The sequence below is a fragment of the Alexandromys fortis genome, unplaced genomic scaffold, assembly GCF_014885135.2.
Source record: "Alexandromys fortis isolate MF-2015 unplaced genomic scaffold, M_Fortis_MF-2015_v1.1 scaffold_245, whole genome shotgun sequence".
In the NCBI taxonomy this organism is placed as follows: domain Eukaryota; kingdom Metazoa; phylum Chordata; class Mammalia; order Rodentia; family Cricetidae; genus Alexandromys; species Alexandromys fortis.
The window spans coordinates 1,211,514-1,231,034 of NW_026068139.1; the positions used below are offsets into that span (position 1 = coordinate 1,211,514).

The following is a 19,521-nucleotide window of genomic DNA, read 5'->3' on the forward strand; positions in this document are numbered from 1 at the left end:
CTAATGTGTATATATTCCACACTTTCTTCATCCATTCTTCCATTGAAGGGCATCTAGGTTGTTTCCAGGTTCTGGCTATTACAAATAATACTGCTATGAACATAGTTGAACAAATGCTTTTGTCATATGATAGGGCATCTCTTGGGTATATTCCCAAGAGTGGTATTGCTGGGTCCAGGGGTAGGTTGATCCAGAAAATATTTTCAACAAAATCATAAAAGAAAGTTTTCCTTGCCTAAAGAAGAATAGGCACAAGAAGCATACAGAATACCAAATAGACTGACCAGAAAAGAAATTCCCCTTGTCACATAATAAAACACTATGCATGCTCAACAGAGAAAGGATATTAAAAGCAGCAAAGGAAAAAGACCAACTGAAATATGAAGGCAGACCTACTAGAATAACACTTGACTTCTCAATGAAGACTCTAAAAGCCAGAAGGACCTGGACAGATGTTGTACAAACTCTACAAATACCAGCCAGGCTACTATACCCCGCCAGACTTTCAATCACAGTAGATGAAGAAACAATGACAGTCCATGATAAAGCCAAATTTATATAGTATCTATCTACAAATTCAGCCCTACAGAAGTCACTAGATGGGGAACTTCAACCTGCAGACATTAACCACACCCAAGAAGACACAAGAAAGAAATAATCCTGGTCAGCAAATCAAAAGGAGCGCAGGAATAAAATAACAGAAATCAACTAACACTGCTCATTGATATCTCTGAATTTCAATCATCTCAATACCCCGATAAAAAGACAGACTAACAGAATGGATACGAAAACAAGATCCACCCTTCTGCTGCATCTAAGAAACTTACCTTAACATCAAGGATGCAAAACGATATTCCAAGCAAATGAACCTAAGAAGCAAGCCAAGGTACCATTTTAATATCTAAAATACAGACTTCAAACCAAAACTAACCAGAAGTGATAGGGAAAGACATTACATTTTTATCAAATAAAATCCACTAAGTGGGAATTATGATCCTTTATATCTATACAACAAACGCAAGGGCACTCAAGTTCATGAGCGAAAGATCCAACTAAAATCACAGATTAACTTTTACACACTGATTATGGAAGACTGCAATACTTTATTCTCACCAATAGACAGGTATCCAGATATAAACTAAATGAAGAAATGCTGGGAGCTAACTGACGTATTGCAGAATATTTGTTTAACTATGTAAAGGTGTGTTGTATTTGTTATTAATTATGTAAAGATGTGTTGCTCTTTTACCTTGCCTGTCTAAGGCACCTGATTGGCCTAGTAAAAAGTTGAACAACTAATAGCAAGGAAGGAGGTATAGGCAGGACTTCCAGGCAGGGAGAATAAGTAGGAGGAGGAATTTAGGCTGGGGGAAGAAAGAAAAGAGGCACCAGAGAGGAGCGAAGTGCCAGACAGACAGACAGACAGACAGACAAGGAGGAAGCAAGAAAGCAGGACATACAGGATGAAAGAAAGGCAAAAAAATCCCTAAGGCAAAATGTATATAAATAGAAACAGGTTAAATTAAGTTAAAAGAACTGGTGGAGGCCGGGCGATGGTGGCGCACGCCTTTAATCCCAGCACTCGGGAGGCAGAGGCAGGTGGATCTCTGTGAGTTNATAGACAACCTTAAAGCCCGCCCCCACAGTGACACACTTCCTCCAACAAAGCCACACCTTCTAATAATGTTACTCCTTATGAGCTTATGGGGGCCAATTACATTCAAACTACCACCCCCAGCTGGGCGGTGGTGGCGCACGCCTTTAATCCCAGCACTCGGGAGGCAGAGGCAGGCGGATCTCTGTGAGTTCGAGGCCAGCTGGTCTACAAGAGCTAGTGCCAGGACAGGCTCCAAAGCTACAGAGAAACCTTGTCTCTGTCTCGAAAAAAACTAAAAAAAAAACTAAAAAAAAAAAAAAAAAAAAAAAAAAAAGAACTGGTGGGACAAGCCTACACTAAGGCTGAGCATTCATAATTAATAATAATCTTCATCTTTTTATTTGTGCGCTGGTTGGAGGCCCAACGAAAATTCCAACTACATTGATGTCATAAACAAAACGTACCTGAAAGATGTTTACAGAACAGTTTACCCAAACACGAAATAAGGTACCATCTTTTTAGAAGCTCATGGAAATTTCTCAAAAATTGACCTCACAAGCACACAAGTGTTAACTAATAGAAGAAAACTGAACTAACTCCCTGCATCCTGTCTCACTAGCACTGTTTAGATCTGAACATCAGCAACAGAAACAACAGAAAGCTTATAAGCTTATTGAAGCTAAACAGCTCACTCACTACTCAGTGAAAAATGGGTCAAAAAAGAAATTTAAAACTTCCTAGAGTTGACTGAAAATGAAAACACAGTGTATTCAAACTGACAGGACATTATGAAGGCAGTTTTAAGAGGCAAACTCATGGCACTAAGTAACTATATAAAGAAATCAGAGCAATCCCATTCTAGTAACTTAATAGCACACCTGAAAGATATAGAACAAAAAGAAATCACACCCTAAAGAAGTAGACAGCAAGAAATAATCAAACTCTGGGCTAAAATCAATAAAAACATTACAAAGAATCAATGAAACAAAGAGTTGTTTGAGAAAATCAGAAAGATTGACAAACTCTTAGTCAAATTAACTAAAAGGTAGAGAGAGAGAATATCCAAAATAACAAAATTAGATATGAAAGGGGAGACATAAAAGCACACACCAAGGAAATTCAGAGAATCATAAACTTTAAAAGCCAATAATCCACCAAACTGAAATTTTATATTTTTTTTATATAGACCACCTACCAAAGTTAAATCTAGATCAGATAAGCAATTTAAACAGATTTATAACTTCAAGTGAAATAGAAGCAGTCTTTACTAGTCTCCCAACCAATATAGCTTAGGGACCAGATGGTTTTAGTGCAGAAATCTATCAGACTTTCAAAGAAGAGTTAACCAAGGCTTCTCATATTATTTCACAAAATAGAAACGGAATAGTTCCCAATTCATTTTATGAGGCCATAGTTACCCTGATACCAAAACCATATCGAGACCCAATGAAAAAAATTACAGACCAGTTCCCCTTGTGAACATAGATGCAAAAATACTCAACAAAATACTTCATACCAAATCCAAGAACACATCAGAAAGATCATCCACCATGATCAAGTAGGTGTCATCCCTGAGATGTAGAGATGGTTCAACATATATAAATTGATAAATGTAATCCACCATATAAACAGACTGAAAGACAAAAACCACATGGTCATCACATTAGATATAGAAAAGGCCTTTAACAAAATCCAACACTCCTTCATGATAAAAGTCCTGGAGAGATTAGGGATAGATACACAGGACATATCTAAACACAAAAAAAAGGCAGGCAACAGCAAGCGTACACCCAACATCAACTTAAATGGAGAAAAGCTCAAAGAAATTCCACCAAAAATCAGCAGCAAGACAAGGTTGCCCACTCCATACTTATTCAATTTAGTACTTGAAGTTTTAGCTAAAGCAATAAGACAACTAAAAGAAATCAAAGGGATACAAACTGGAAAGGAAGAAGTCAAAGTATTATTTTTAGATGATATGATCGTATACATAAGTGACCCTAAAAATTCCACAGGGAATTCCTACAGATGATAAACAATTTCAGTAAAGTAGCTGGATACAAAACTAAAAAAAATAATCGTCAGCCCTCCTATATACAAATGACAAATGAACAGAGAAAGAAATCAGGGAAAAGAATACCTTTCTCAATAGCCTCAAAAATATAAAATACTTTGGGGCAAGTGAAAGACTTGCATGATTAAAACTTTAAGGTGAAAAAAGAAATTGAAGAAGATACCAGAAAATGGAAAGATCTCCCATGCTCATGGGTTTGTGAGATTAATATAGTAAAAAAAAAAATGGCTAGTCTACCAAAAGTAACCAACAGATTCAACACAATCCCCATCAAAATCCCAACACAATTCTTCACATGTATTAAAAGGACAATTTTCAGCTTCATATGGAAACACAACAAAATTCAGAAGAGCTAAAAATCCCAAACAATCCAAGAACTGCTGGAGGTATCACCATCCCCAATGTCAAATTTTGCTATAGAGCTATAGCAATAAAATTAGCATGGTATTGGCACAAAAGCAGACATATTGATCAGTGGAGTTGAACTGAAGACCGAAACATAAATCCACACACATATGGACATCTGACTTTTAAAAAAGAAGACATAAAAACACACTGGGAAAAAGACAGCGTCTTCAACAAATGGTGCTGGTCAAATTGGATGACTGTATGTAGAGAATCCTAACAGATCTATGCTTATTACCCTATACAAAACTCAACTCCAAAGGAATCAAAGACCTCAGCATAAGACCTGATACACTGAATCTGACAGAAAAGAAAGCGAGGAGTACCCTTGAACTCATTGGCACAGGAAAAGACTTTATAAACAGAACCACTGTTAGCACAGGCATTAAGATCAACAACTAACAGATGGTACCTCATCAAACTGAAAAGTTTCTGCATGGCAAGGGACACCACCATTTGAACAAAGTGGCAGCCTACAGAATGGGGAGAGAATTTTTTTTTTTTTTACCAACTACGTTTCTGATAAAGGACTAATATCCAAATTATATAAAGAACTCAACCAGGCAGTGGTGGCCTTTAATCCTAGAATTCGAGAGGCAGAGACAAGCATATTTCTGTGAGTTCAAGACCAGCCTGGTCTAGAGTCAGTTCCAGAACATGTTCCATGGCTACACACTAAATAACCCAGGTTGTTGCAATAGCTACAGGTTGCTCTCCAAAATCTGATGGTGAGGCCCTATTGCTAAAAATAACACTTACATAATTCATTGAATGTAGTCAAGTTGAGCTGGTGCCTGCCTAGAACCTTCACCCCATTGGCTAGTGTTTTTGGTAAAGGAAGGTACTCTGCATGCTACCAAAGGAGAAAGGTAAACATCAATCCAACTACAAATCCTTCCATCTACAATGGTGTCCTCTCTGCAAGTTATGTTAGTGCAATGCTGGCACAAAGCTTGTAGGAGTAGCCAATATCTGATCTGACTTGAGGCTCACTCCATGAAAGAAACCATACCCCAAACTGCTTGGGTGTCTAAGAAGCTGAGACTCGATAGCTCAGGGACCTAGTGTAAAACCAAAATCTACTGATCTTTAAAAAGAAACAAAAAAAGTCGCAATAAAATGACTCCCAGTGACATTCTACTATACTCATAGATCAGTGCCTTGTTCAGCCATCATTAGAGAGGCTTCCTCCTGCAGCAGATGGGAACAAATACAGAGAGCCACAGCCAGACAGTGTGCAGATATTGAGAGAACTTGGAACACTCAGACCTAACAGGTTGTCTCCATCAAATCCCTCCCTGCCAAGGCTCAGGGAACCCTACAGAAGAGAAGGCAGAGTATAAGAACCAGAGGGAATGGAAGATACCTAGGAATCAAAATCTAAACACAAGACTAACGCACATATGAACACACAGAGACTGAGGCACCATGCCCAGGGCCTGAAGCTATCTCCAATTGATAACCATTTACAAGTGAAAATTAAGTTTTCTCCTAGGGAGTCTCACCAGGAAGACAAACTACTCCTAAGGGTAGGCTGAATACTAACAGTGGATGGTCAGCAGAGAGTGAACCCAGAGGTGTATAGGAGGCTCCTTGTCTCATCATGTCCTGCCAGGGCCTTTTATTATTGATTTTTATTTAGTTTTTTTTCCTCTTTACAAGTTTAGTGTATATAATATGGCTTCCAGTTTTGTGTTTTTATGGGATTCCTGAATACGTGAGCAAGTGGGTCTCTGTGTCTATTTCTAATTCTTGGGCCTTCTTTTGGGCTCTTTTCCTTCTATTTGTTTGTTTTGTCCTATTCCAATTTGTTTGTGTTCTATTATGTTTTATTTTATTAAATAAATATTAATAAAATATTATTTTATGTTATTGAAGATAAAAGTCCGAGTTGGCAAATGGACACTTTCCCAATGAATCAGAATGTGGGAATTTTCATTCTAAACTCCAGTAAGTTACAGCAAAGTCGTTTCAACCATATAAGTAATGAATGTTGCTATGGTCGCACTAAAGAACAGGAGTATGCATTTTATTAAGTAAAAGAGTTGTTTAGTGAGAGACATCTTTCTTTTTGCAGAGTAGTTCACCTGTTTTCTAGAACTGAAATGAAGGTCTGCTGACCGTGTCCAGGGATGACCGTGAACAGGCTGCAGTCTGTGTACTGGGGAGAAAGGGGGAATTCCCACAAGGGTTTGTTTTTTTCCCCAGATGAGTATTGGCATACTATCTTCAGCTTATAAACTACTATTGGCTATATTTTTATTTCAAACATCTCCTTTTCCTTGTCAAAAATAACTTTAATATTTCCTCCGGCATTTGGATTTATCCAAAATGTTATCCTAACATTCAGGAAGCAAGCTTGGGCATTTCGGTGTCTTCAGCGTGGAGAGGGTCATGGTGTTTGGAGCAGGTGAACAGAATGGCCCTGTGACTTCTCAGCTCTCTTTTCAGCTTCTGGAGTCTGTGTGCCAGTTTTAAACAGATGGCGTTGTTATACGGCTTGCCTTCCTTCTCTATAACTTCCTCCAAGGAAATCAGCCTGCGCTCTATAACCTCCCATCCAAACACAGCAAGTGAAGCATGGGACACCGCTTCATTTCCTCCAGAGGAGACATGGCAAAGATTCTCTCCGCTCTGGAATTCAAGGTTGAATGACAGCTGCTTCTTAAAGAAATTGTAGGGGCTTGTGGGATAGCTCAGCAGGCAAAAGCGCTTGCCACCAAGCCTGCTTACCTGAGTTTGATTCCTGGAAGCCAGATGGGGGAGGGGAACACCAGTTCCTGCAAACCACACTCAGGCCAAGGTGACACACACCTCGTGTGCGCACACACACACAGACACACACACATCCATGAAGGAAAGGAATTATAAAACCTTTGTATATAGGGAGAGGAGAGGAAGGAAGGGGAGTGGGAGGAATGTATAACTTAACAAAAACAATTTTAAAAACTTTGTATATTGAGAAAGTACCCCACCTGCTTCAGAGAATCAGTTATTTCTGTCTTTTTTTTTTTTTTTTTTTTGACTTAGGAAATACACAACACAAGGAAGGCAGTGTAATCTCTGAAAAATAAAAACCCAATTCCTTCTATTTGTCTGGTCTGGAGTAATAGTAAGAAATAAGGGCCCTTCCTCATTGCCAATACCATTTTCTTATTAATTCATCAAGTCAGATTGGAGTGTGTGTGTGTGTGTGTGTGTGTGTGTGTGTGTGTGTGGTGGTGGTGGTGGTTTGAATGAGAATGGCCCCCATTGGCGCCTGTATTTGAATGTTTGAGGCCCAGTTGGTAGAGCTGTTGAGAGGATTAGGAACTGTGGCCTTGTTGAAGGGGTTGTGTTCCCGGGAGTGAGCTGAGGTTTTAAGGCTTGTGCTTCCAGTTGGCTCTTTCCTTCCCTTGTGGGCCAGGGTTAAGCTCTCAGCTGCTGCTCCAGTGCTCCGTGCTCCTGCCTGCTGTCGCCACCATAAGGTCACCGACTCTAGACCTCTGGAACTGTAAGCAAGTCCCCAATAAGCTTCCCTGGGCATGGTTTCTCCTCACAGCAATAGAAAAGTAACTAAGACAATGTGTAAAAGATTTTTTTCAGATATTTGGAAAGAAAAAGAGGTTTATATGCAGGCTACACTGTGATAAATTCTAGGCAAAGGAGTGATTTGCTAAGAGAACATAGGAAGGTGAGTTTTTGTCATAAAGAGATAGGAACTAACTTTCTAAACTTTCTACCATTCTTTTTTTTTTTTTTCTTTTGGTTTTTCAAGATAGGGTGTCTCTGTGTAGCCCTGGCTGTCCTGGAACTCGATCTATAGACCAGGCCGTTTATCTTCCTCTGTCTCCTGAATGCTGGTGTTAATTAAAGGCATGTGCTGTCACTGCCCAGAGGAAATGACTTTCTAAGCATAACTTAAAATCAGAAAGACTTAACCATATGAAAATGTTAAAATATATATGACAAAATATACAAAGAGAAAAAAATATACAAAGAACAAATGGCAGGAGGGGAGAACATTTGCAACACATGTTGGAGGTTTAAAAGATTATATTTATAGTTTTTCTTTAAAGAAAAAAAAAACAGAAGGAAAAAGACCCCACTTAGAAAAGTAGTTCTAAAAGCAATATAAAAATTACAAATTATCGACCCTTCCTCCATCTCAACCATCCCAATTCCCCAAGCTCTCCCCAATCCTTTTCTTCTCCCCATTTCTCCTTCTCCCCAATCCTCCCCACCCCCATGCTCCCAACTTTTGCCCGACGATCTTGTCTACTTCCAATATCCAGGAGGATAAATATGTTTTCTTTGGGTTCACCTTCTTATTTAGCTTCTCTAGGATCACGAACTATAGGCTCAATGTTCTTTGTTTATGGCTAGAATCCACTTATGAGTGAGTACATACCATATTCCTCTTTTTGGGTCTGAGTTATCTCGCTCAGTAAATGGGAGCAGGGAAGAAGATATCTTAACTAAGGGAGCCATTTTAGGGTTGGCAAGAGACTTGGCTCTAGAGGGGTTCCCAGGTGTCCAAGGGGATTTCCCCAGCTATGTCCTTGGGCAGCAGAGGAGAGGGTTCCTGAACTGGCTTTCTCCCATAGCCACAATAATGAATATCTTGCATTCATTATTCATCTGGCGATGGATGGAGATAGAGACAGAGACCCACATTGGAGCACTGGACTGAGCTCCCAAGGCCCAGATGAAGAGCAGCAGGGAGAACATGAGCAAGGAAGTCACTGCGAGGAATGCGTCCACCCACGGAGATGGTCTGACTGATCTAATTAATGGGAGCTCACCAAGGCCAGCTGGACTGGGAGTGAAAGAGCATGTGATCAAACCGGACTCTCTGAATGTGGCTGACAATGCAAATCTGTTGTAATAGGAGTGGTGGGGCTGCATCCCCAGCACCCCGGCCGCCTGCTAGCTTATGCCCCGAAATAACAACACACAAACTGTATTCATTTAAACACTGCTTGGCCTATTAGCTCTAGTCCTTACTGGCTAATTCTGATATCCCGATCAACCCATCTCTAATAAACTGTGTAGCACCGGTCTTACCGGAAAAGATTCAGCATGTCTGACTTGGCAGCTTGCTTCATCCCGTGCGTCTGCCCAGGAGAGGGGAGCATGGCCTCTGCTCCAGAGAGCAGAGCTGTCGAGTCTGAGCTCACTTCCTCTTCCTCCCAGCATTCTGTTCTGTTTACTCCTCCCACCTATGTTTTAACCTATGAGGCCAAGCAGTTTCTTTATTATAATTAACCAATGACCTTCCTCCATCACAAATCAAGCTGGGTGGTGGTGGTGTATGCCTTTAATCCCAGCAGAGGCAGGTGGATCTCTGTGAGTTCAAGGCCAGCATGGTCTACAGAGTGAGTTCCAGGGCAGGCTCCAAAGTTACAAAGAAACCCTGTCTCAAGCCTCCCCTCCCCCCAAAATTGCAAATCAAAATTCCGATTTTATCTATGTGCGTATAGATATATATTCAGACAGACTTACCTTTACAGCTCAGACTGGGCAAAGTTAATGTAAGTGTGACACTGGTGAAAATGAGAACCGTAGGGAGCTTCACTGATGGGGGTGCAATGTCAGGACCTTTTAAAAGGGCGATATGAAAGTATCTGTAGGAGCAATAATACAGTTCTTCTGGTCAGCAATGCTTTCATCAGTAGACAAAAGCAACAAGGATATTACAGAGGAATTCTCACAGTGGGTAAGAAGTCTAACACACTTGTGTTTATTGTCCCCAGGCTGCTGAGACAGTGAAGCAAGAATGGAGACTGGCATGTTTTCTGGTATGAGGCAGAGTTCGCCTCTTGAAAAGGTCAGCTTGTTTCTGTATGTGATTCGTGATGACAAGTCCATCAGGAGTGAGTCTGCTCCGGGGCTCAGCGTCTACTGTCATCCTTAGCCATCAGGGTCCCACAAGGATGCAGAGTGGCTTGAGATGTGGGATGGAGAAGCTCGACTTATGCTCATTGGAGCTGGGGAGGCGGCATCTTCACGCCTCTGCTGGTGGGCAGGTACTCAAAGGAGCTTAGACCTTTCCAGGAAAGTAATGCTATTGGCTGGGTTGGTAGTGACCTGGCATTAGGTGACTTTGTAAACAGTGGGCCACACTAAACCGTAAATGGCATGTGAGCTAGGGAAGAATGTACCCATCTTCAGTGTGACTTTCTTCCACACACAGGGTGTATAGAAACAGAACGGGTAGAATGCATATACATAAAGGGTTTCTTAGAATGGTTTACACGATGTGGTCTGGCTAGCCCAACAGTGGCTGTCTCCCGATGGAAAGGCCAAGAATCCCATTTCTTCAGCCCACGAGGCTGCCACCTCAGCAGTCCAGAGGAGCCTAGAGAACTGCTGCCCTTCAGTCTGTGTTGGAATCCCAAAGAAGCAGGTTCGAACACCAGCAAAGGAAAGCCTCAGTCACGGGATAGATGAACTCTATAGCCAGCAAGTGCGAGGGCCAGCAGGCAGAAAGTAAAAGCTTCCTTTGTCTGTGTCCTTTCGTGTGACCTGGATTTAGGATGGGTCTTTGAACTCAAGGGATCCAATCAGGAAAATCCATCGCAGGTGTGCCCAGCTGCTTGCGTTTCAGTTGATTCCAGCGACACGTCAGGTTGACAGCTGAGATCAGCCATCATATAGGGTAGGTAATTCCTCATAGCACTTTAGGGTTACTCTCTAACAGGTTAAAAATGTTGAACCATCTCCATTGCTGGGAGCGATTGCTTGTGCTAACTGCCAGCACAGCAGAGCTAGTTGGTCAGGCTAAGCAATGTGGAAAGCCCCATCTTACCTGTAGGCAGGGATCCAGCTGAGCACCAGCATTCGAAGCTCTCTGCTGCTACTCCACAGTTTGGGTCGTGTGGCTTGCTCCCTCCTTGACAATGGGTGGCCGTCATGTAACTAGCTCCCTTGAATGGCTGCCATTGTGACTTCTCTGTCCTGATGGATCATACCCTGGAGCGGTGAGCCAAATTGTTCACCGTGTTGCTTTAGTCAGAGCACTTAGTCACCACCGCAGTAAATAAGCCAAGAGGCCAGCGTGACCTCAGGAGGCCAGGGTGATGGCGCACATCTGTAGTCTAGCAGTCAGGAGACATAGGCAGGAGGCTCACATGTTCAGCATCACATCGCTACATAGCAAGTTCCAGGCTAGCCTGGGCTATTAGAGACCATGTCTAACTAATTTTTTTTAAAGTTCTGTTTACTTGGAATACTAATTTACTTTGTGTTCTATCCAAGAGAAGCCCCACCGTAGTTAAGAGAGAACAAATACCCTTCTCCTACTCTCCCTCCCCCCAACACACACACACACACACACACACACACACACACACACCGTGTCAAACAGCAGATTCTTTCTCTATCACCAGGCTGGTCTTGAACTTAGGATCCTTCTGCTCAACCTCTCAGTCCTAGTATTCCAGAGATGACACCGTACCCAGACAACCCTGTCCCTGCATTGCTCCAGGAAGTGTCCTGACTGCGGAAGCAAGGGAATGGATGACACATGGACACAGAGAAGCCAGAGCTGGGTGGAAGGGGTCCTCTGACGGCACCCTGGAAACCGCAGAATAGAAGGTGGGGTTATCACACACAGATAAGCAAGACGGCAAGGCTATTATATACAGGTGAACAAGGAGGCAGGGCTAGCTAATCGAGGTAGGGGCAGTCTCCATAAGAGAGCCATGTTTAGGCTACACACATCCAGGGAGAGAAAGCTATAGAGGACATTATCTGTACACACTGTCAACATTTACATTCAGACCAGAGGAAGGCTTTGCAGTCCCTTTGAGCATCAATAGTAAAGGGTTTGCCACTCCCACGAGGCTGAGGCAATGGTGTTTTTGACGAGGCTATGGCCCTTCAAGAATACACATTCACTCAGGGCTTCACTCAATCCCTACACTCGGCTGAATTTATACATTTAAATAAAACATGTGCCAAGGCCAGATGGTGATAGCGCATGCCTTTAATCCCAGCACTCGGGAGGCAGAGGCAGGCGAATCTCTGTGAGTTCGAGGCCAGCCTGATCTACACAAGGTAGTTCCAGGATAGGCTCCAAAGCTACAGAGAAATCCTGTCTTGAAACACTAAAATAAAAAAAAAATGTGCCTAAGAAAATGATATTTCAAAATGAAAAAAATATAATTTTAAATGTATTATCATCTTGATTTGAATTAAACATAATCAGCTAACTTTTAAAAGTCAGTTCATCTGCTGCTCATTCTTTCTTGATTGGTACCCACATTCCGGCTCTCCACTCCCAGTGAGTGTGGCTTGTGGGCCCTTGCTTCCTGATGCCCACAGCAATGGCTCTCAACCTTGCCAGTGCTGCCACCCTTTAATACAGTTCCTCATGTTTTGCTGACCCCAACCATAACATTATTTTCGTCGCTACTGTAACTATAATTATGTTACTGTTGTGAGTCATAATGTAAATATCTGTGTTTTCTGATGGTCTCAGGTGACCCCTGAGAAAGGGTCATTTAACCCCCAAAGGGGTTGCTACCCTCAGGTTGACAACTGCTGGTCTAAAGCTTGAGAAAGACGAACTGTTCTGAAGAAAGAAAAGTGTGGTGTGAGAAGGAGGGATTTATGGGAGTTAAAGCAATAAATATCAAGGTATGTCTGGTCACCGTAAGCTATGAGACTTCTTTTGCCCTTTCTGCCTCTTATGACAAACAGTCCCTGTCTGTGATGTTCAACTTATAATAGTGCCAAGTGGTACTCATCTAACAAACCGTACTGGGATTTTGGATTTGGATCTTTTCCCAATCAAATGATATGACGTATTATACTCTACTGTTATGCTGGGCCATCACCATGGTCTGTCAGTCACATGGCCATAAATGAAGCAACTGATGCCCAAGAGTATAATGTAACTAAGATATGACTTTAGGAAGGTTTGGAGGGAGGTTTAATGGATTTCTGTCATGATATTTGTATTAGTTACAGTTCTTTTAAATATAAAATATCTTGACTTAAAGTCTTACTGTTCCACAGGGCTAGACTCCATCACGCTGGGGAAGGTAATGGCAGCAGGCAGGGAAAGCATGCTGGCGGGAGCAGCAAACTGGCTGGTCACATTTTCATCTGCGCATGGGAAGCAAAGAGGGAGAAAGAAAACAGAAAGTGGGGAACGCTAGACACCCTCAAAGCCCAGCCCACTGATATAACTTCTTTCAGCAAGTCTCTTCCTCCTAAAGTTTCCATCATTTTATAGAACAGTACCCAACTGGGGGTCAAGTGTTCAAGTCAACGAGTCTTACTAAATCATCACAATATTTTTAACTTCTAGTGGCCTTGTTATCACTTAACTCCCATGCTAAGTGGAGGAGCCTTTGTAGTTCTATAGTGTAGTTAAAAGGGGATTCTTTGACTCTTCAAGTTTTGGTAAAGCCCTGTATTTGAGTAGCAAATCCTCCACTATCACGCAGGCTTGTGTGGCTGTTGGTTCTAGATATGATTAGAAGCTCCAGTGTTTGTTCTCCTGGCTTCAGTCCATTGTCCTCCTCCAGACGATACCAGAGACAAGCATTGAGGACATCTTGGAGACAGCTATCAGTGAGGATGATAGAGGGAGAGTGGGGATGTTTCTGCCTAAGTCTGAGTAACTCTCAGACGTTAACACGAGTCCTCGGGAACATGAAGGAACCTTTAATATCTCCGCAGAGAGACTCTCAAAGGTTTCCTGCCCTAGACCATGAGATTGAATATTGCAGTTATGAATCGAATGCCGTGGTTTGGTACAGCAGAAGTATTTCCCCTAACTAGATAAAGATGTTTCAGTAGTCTGGACAAGATCATTTTGTGATGGATTTAACTAAGAAGGTGACCCCAAAAGATAAGAGTGATCAGACAGAAAGAAACCTTGGGACGGGTGCCTGCCTGCTCCCTCTGAGAGCTTCTGTGTGAGGTCTGCAATGAATCCATAAAAACGCTTCAGAAGATTCAACTGACATTTAATGCCATTTGTGACCATTGGTGACCATAACTCACCAAGGTGATTTGATCATAGAACAATTTAAGAGTACAATTTCAAAACTTTGGAGCATTTTCTAATTCTCTTTCTTTCGTTGATTTACAGTTTAACTCCACTGTGGTTATTGACTATTGTCAATGTAATTTGAAACCTCGGAAAAATTTTGAAAGTTTTCTATAAGACTAACATAGAATGTATTTGGTAATGCCCACTTTTGTTTTTATTTTTTGTGACAGGGTTTCTCTGCGTAGCTTTGGAGCCTGTCCTGGAACTAGCTCTTGTAGACCAGGCTGGCCTTGAACTCACAGAGATCTGCCTGCCTCTGCCTCCCAAGTGCTGGGATTAAAGGCATGTACCACTCCCACTCAGCTATTTTAACATAATACATTGATTCTCTCTGGTTAGTATCTAACTATACCCTTTATGGTATTTGAATTCTTCCCCTTTCTGTGGCTCTTAGGTGTACTGATTATTATTAACATCATATAGCTGTTGGATTTTTGTGATTTATTCAGTGTACAATCTTCTTGGAATTGGATTGTCTGGCTAATTTTTACTGTATAGAATTACTAATATGGTTGGGTTTAAAACTACCATCTTTTCATTTAATCGTTGTATGTATCCATTATTCCTAGTCTTTTTTTCAATTAACCATGTATTTTTATGGTTTTATTGCTTTGTTTAGTATTTTATTTAGTATTTCTCTGGAGATCATGTGATTCTCACTCAGAACAATGCACCCACCTTTGTGTTCTTCTCATGATTTTATTTGTTTATACTATAATTCTCAAAAGACATTGCTATGAAACATGAAGCAATCAAGTTACATACTTACCCACTATTTATATTTTTTCAATGTTCTTTCTTTTAGTCATATGTTACTTTAGTCAGTTTCTTAATTCCCAAGCTTATTTAAAAACTTTGTTTGGAGAAGAGGGAGGGGGAACTAGGATTGGTATGCAAAGAAAAAAAACTTTGCTTGGGTTTAGGAGTCTGGATGTTTTGGCTTAAGACTGAGCAAGCTCACAGCTTGGGTGTCTAGTGAATTGCACATTATGGTGGGAAAGTTTACCCAGGGAATCCAGTTCTATCACAAGCCAGGAAGCAGAGTGAGAGAGAACCAGTGGGTTTCCAGGAGCCGTCTTGAGAGCATGCCCCAGTGACCTAAAGACGGCATAAGATTCCCAGCACTTCCTACTAGCAAGACCCTGTAACCACATCTCCAACACATTGGCCTTGAGATCATTGGACTTGCAGTCTACACTCTTACGTGGTCACTTTCCTTCATATGTAAATTCTCCTCTGTTCCAGTATTGCATGTTGGTGAAGATTTCCTTCCTTCCTAGTTGTCTAACATTTCCAATGATGTTGTAAACAAGTGCGGGGCTCTAGGTTGACTCTGGAGTTTTTATTCCCTCACTGTGAGATGTTATGCATCTGTGTATGCTGAGCAGTTAGCTCTTGGTTCTGTTGCTCCTTTGAAGTTACTAAGTGTTCCTCAGAAGCTCCTTAAGTTTTCTCCTAATCCTTGACTAGTAGAAGTTTCACAAAAATGTATTTAAATTTTAGTCTCTTTATTTGTGCTGCCTAGAATGCGCCAAGGTTCTTGAATCTTTGGGACAATTTCTTAGCAATTTCTGGGCAGATCTTATCCATCATTTCTCCAAATACTGCTTCTGTGCCTGTTGGTTTCCCTTCTTTTTCTTTGATTTCAGTTAAAAAGAGGAAACCTCTTGCTTTGGTCCACATAGCTCTTACCTTTTATTTCCAACTGTTGCTTACATTGTGTGTTTTCTGTTGTCTTGTCTTAGAGTATACTAATGGTTTCCTCTCCTCTGCCCAGCCTGTTGGTGAATGCATCCAGTGTGTTCCTAAACTCAGGTACAGAAAGTCTTAGTTTGCTTCTCTGATACTGTGGTTAAACACAGACCGGAACAGCTTGGGGAGAAAAGGGTTTACTCCATCTTGAACAGGCAGGTATATCAGTGGGAGAAGCTGGGGCAGTAACTGAGGCAGAGACTACAGAGGAGCGCTGTTTTCTTGATCTTGTTCAGCTACCGTTTTTTAGACTGTTGGTGTGAGGTTTGTTTCATCTTACACCTTGCTGTTGGTCAGTGCTCTATCGCAGCAGCAGAGAGCAACTGGGACGCCATCTTTGTCCCTTAGAAAATGCTCGCGGGTCTTCTGCACAGGACTCAAACGTCAGCTACTGCCTTTTCATCCCTTGTCCTTCCCTTCTTCTGGCTCATTTAATACATCAACTAGTTACCTTAATGTCGGCCATCTTCAATATCCAGATTACCTGTGGCTCTCCTCCATTTTTATCTTTTCTCTTGATTATGATTAACAATGGTTCTTCATGCTTCTCTGACTGTCCAGTGGTTGTTTTTGTTGTATGCTGGTAATGGTCCACAGAAGCACAGCAGAAGCTCCCCTCTCTCCCTGCTCTGGAGAGGGTTTCCACAGTCCTCTGTGGAAAGGCAGAAAGGATGAGGGTTTGTCTTTGAGCAGAATAGGGCTTGTGGCTAGAGCTGCAGTTTTGGGAAGCCTTATGCTGGCCCTCCTTACTCTTTGCTCTCCAAGCAGAGCTCTCCTAGGCTCTGGGTTAGGACCCGTAGGAGCTGCGTCTCCTCAGTGCTAAACGAGTGGGAAGAACCTAGCACTGCCCTGGGAGGCTCGGAGTTCGGCATCATGAAACTAGAAGGACTTTTGTTATGCCTTGTAGAATCCTTCAGCCAAATGTCCCAGCCTTCTTTGCATAGTCCCTGAACTCAGATGTCCCATGGGGAAAACCAGCCAAATTTAGCATAACTCAAGTTTCTAAATTCTCACACAAGCCCCACATGACTGCCAAGTCTTTCTGGTTTCTTTTTCTCTAAAACGATTCCTTCTTTATAAAAAATAGTCTAATACTTTTGACGGTCAAGCCCAGAATTAAAAAATGGGCCCAAAGGAAAAGACAGCCGCTCAATTACGCAGCCACCATCCCATCCTCACTTTCCGAGCTTGTTCACGTGGTCCTTCGGAAGTCATTCTTACGAAGGGGATTCCAATCTGGCGTCAGCAGCATCTTTTTTCATATATATGTGCATATGTGTGTATAATATTTTCACTCTTCTGACCTTTTTCAGTCATTGCTATCATAATATGGAGATGTATTATTTTATTCAATTATACCATATATATATATATATATATATATATATAAAATGAATAGTATTAACATTTTAAACCAGAAGCACACCTATTGTTCGGACCTTTTAAGTTTTTAGTTCTTTATTATATTTTGGTCAGTTGAAGTGTATCTCTAATTTACTTACTCTAGAAGGTATATTGGTATTTCATAAATATTCGAGTGCCTGACCACATCTCCAGTTCTCTTTATAAATGAAAAGAACCCATAGACTCATCCAACTATGTTTTGTTCCCACAGTTCTAGAACAGAAAGTGCTTCCTCTATACCCGAGGATATCTGGGGTTCCTGGGAGCTTTATAGAGTTTATCCCTGGCCATTACAATGCTAGGACCCCCAAATATATCAGTAAATTGGGATTTCTAGATATGGGGCTTTCTCAAACACACAGCTCTTTGGGATGAGAACTCCTTGCTTGCCAACCACACCATCAATTCCTATGTGAATTCTGTCTTTCATTGTCATCTGTGTGTGTATATATTCACTATACATGTATACATACATGTATGTCTATATGTATTTGTTTTTGAAACAGGGTCTTAGGTATCCCAAGCTGTTCTTGAACTTGTTATATGGTTGAGGCTGACTTTGAACTCCCGCTCCTCCTGCCACCACACCCAACTTTTACAATGCTGGCGATTAAAGCCAGGACTTCAGCATGCTAGGCAAGCACTCTGCCAACTGAGCTACATCCTGGCCTTCTCTGTTTATCTACCTATGTATTCTCTCTTCTTTACCATCCTTTCCCCTCTCCTTTAACCTGAATTTTCTCCTGCTGGCTGAGCTCTTTACTTCCCCCACTCTAACGATGGGGGCGAGTCATCCGACATTTTATAAGGCAGTTTTCTGAACTGTCTCTGCACTCCTCCCTGTCCACATGGGGCTGGCCATCATGAAGGTGCTGGTGCTTTAGTCTTCCAACAAGATCTGTGTGGTCCCCAGGTGATGCCCCTTCTGGGACTCCTCCCCCCCACCCCCACCCCAGCTTTCACATTCAGCCTGCTCTTCTTCTCTCTTTCTGACACTCGCCACGATTCTTTCTTTCACTCTTGCTCTGTGGCTCTCAGTCTCCTTCTCGGTAACTTGTGGAATGGCCCTTCCTAACCTTTCTGGTTTCCACTGTCACCTGCACAGAGACATGTCTCTGTATTTGCAATCGTGTAATCATGTCATCTTTCGAGTTGCTAGAAACAGAAACCATCTCTCACTGGTAACATAAGGGAAGGGGAACTTACTAGAGAATGACAGAGGTTTCTCAGAGACCAAGAGTTAAATAACCTGAGCGCTGGCTCAGGAGTCCGGCTGAACTTAATGCCAATAATTCCTAACTTACTTATTTCTCTCTTCCAGTTCAAGTCCCTGAATCCCCTGTGTGTGTAGAGATGCAAGGTTGTGCTATGTAAATGAGACTTCCCTTAGTGTGTCTGTGTCTCCAGGACTGCCCTGCAGTTACACAGCACACTAAACTCCAGCCCATCCTCTGACTCTTCCTGGAATGGACTGCAGGGACAGCTGCCGTTGCCACCTTCCCACTGACATCTGCTGATCTCCATGGTCCCAGAGTGCCACGCTGCAGGAAAGCCCAGTCCAGGTCCTCTGACTTTTCCAACACTAAATCTCTTGCTTGATGTTCCTACGTGCCTGGAATCGTTACTGAGCACAGCGAATCAAGTCACAGTTCCACTAACCTAAATCTATGTGCAAGTTAAAAAAGGAAAACAACCAATCAGAAGAAACAAAAACTTTGGTGATGATTATAATAACTCACAGGAATTTTCAGCTGGAATTGGGTTTTGAGCACAGTAAACAAAACTATATACATAAAGTAGACATTGCCTATTCATCTCTCTCTCCATTGAAAACATTTTGTGGGGTCAGGTGTTGTGGCACATGTGTTTAATTCCAGTCCTCAGGGAGGCAGAGGAAGGTGAGTCTCTGTGAATTCCGGGACACCCAAGACTACACAGAGCAACCCTATCTCAAAAAAAAAAAAAAAGAAAGAAAGGGAGGGAGGGAGGGAGGAAGGAAGGAAGGAAGGAAGGAAGGAAGGAAGAAAGAAAGAAAGAAAGAAAGAAAGAAAGAAAGAAAGAAAGAAAGAAAAGAGAAGAGTGAGAAGATCTTGTAGCCTGGAGTCTGGGCTGATTTCTATTGAGGGTTACACACAAAAAGGTGAACAGTATCAGCACAGTCCTATCTATGAATCTTCTGACTTATCAGAAATGAGCAACGCTGACTGAGTGCCCTGACCGAGAGGTACCAGGGTCTATGAT

The 19,521-nt window shown here is 41.9% G+C and overlaps 1 long non-coding RNA gene across 3 annotated transcripts in view; it reads left to right on the forward strand.

Moving 5' to 3' along the window:
- LOC126491166 (uncharacterized) overlaps positions 1 to 19,230 on the forward strand; it is a 130,119-nt gene extending 110,889 nt beyond the window's left edge. For 2 of the 3 annotated variants that reach the window (XR_007589334.1, XR_007589336.1), the window contains 2 exons: positions 9,812 to 12,698; positions 18,602 to 19,230. This is a non-coding gene — a long non-coding RNA (uncharacterized lncRNA). Of the gene's footprint in view, positions 1 to 1,933; positions 7,750 to 9,811; positions 12,699 to 18,601 lie in introns of those variants that run through there. The other variant, XR_007589335.1, reaches the window with a different exon arrangement.
- Positions 19,231 to 19,521: the final 291 nt, after the last annotated feature.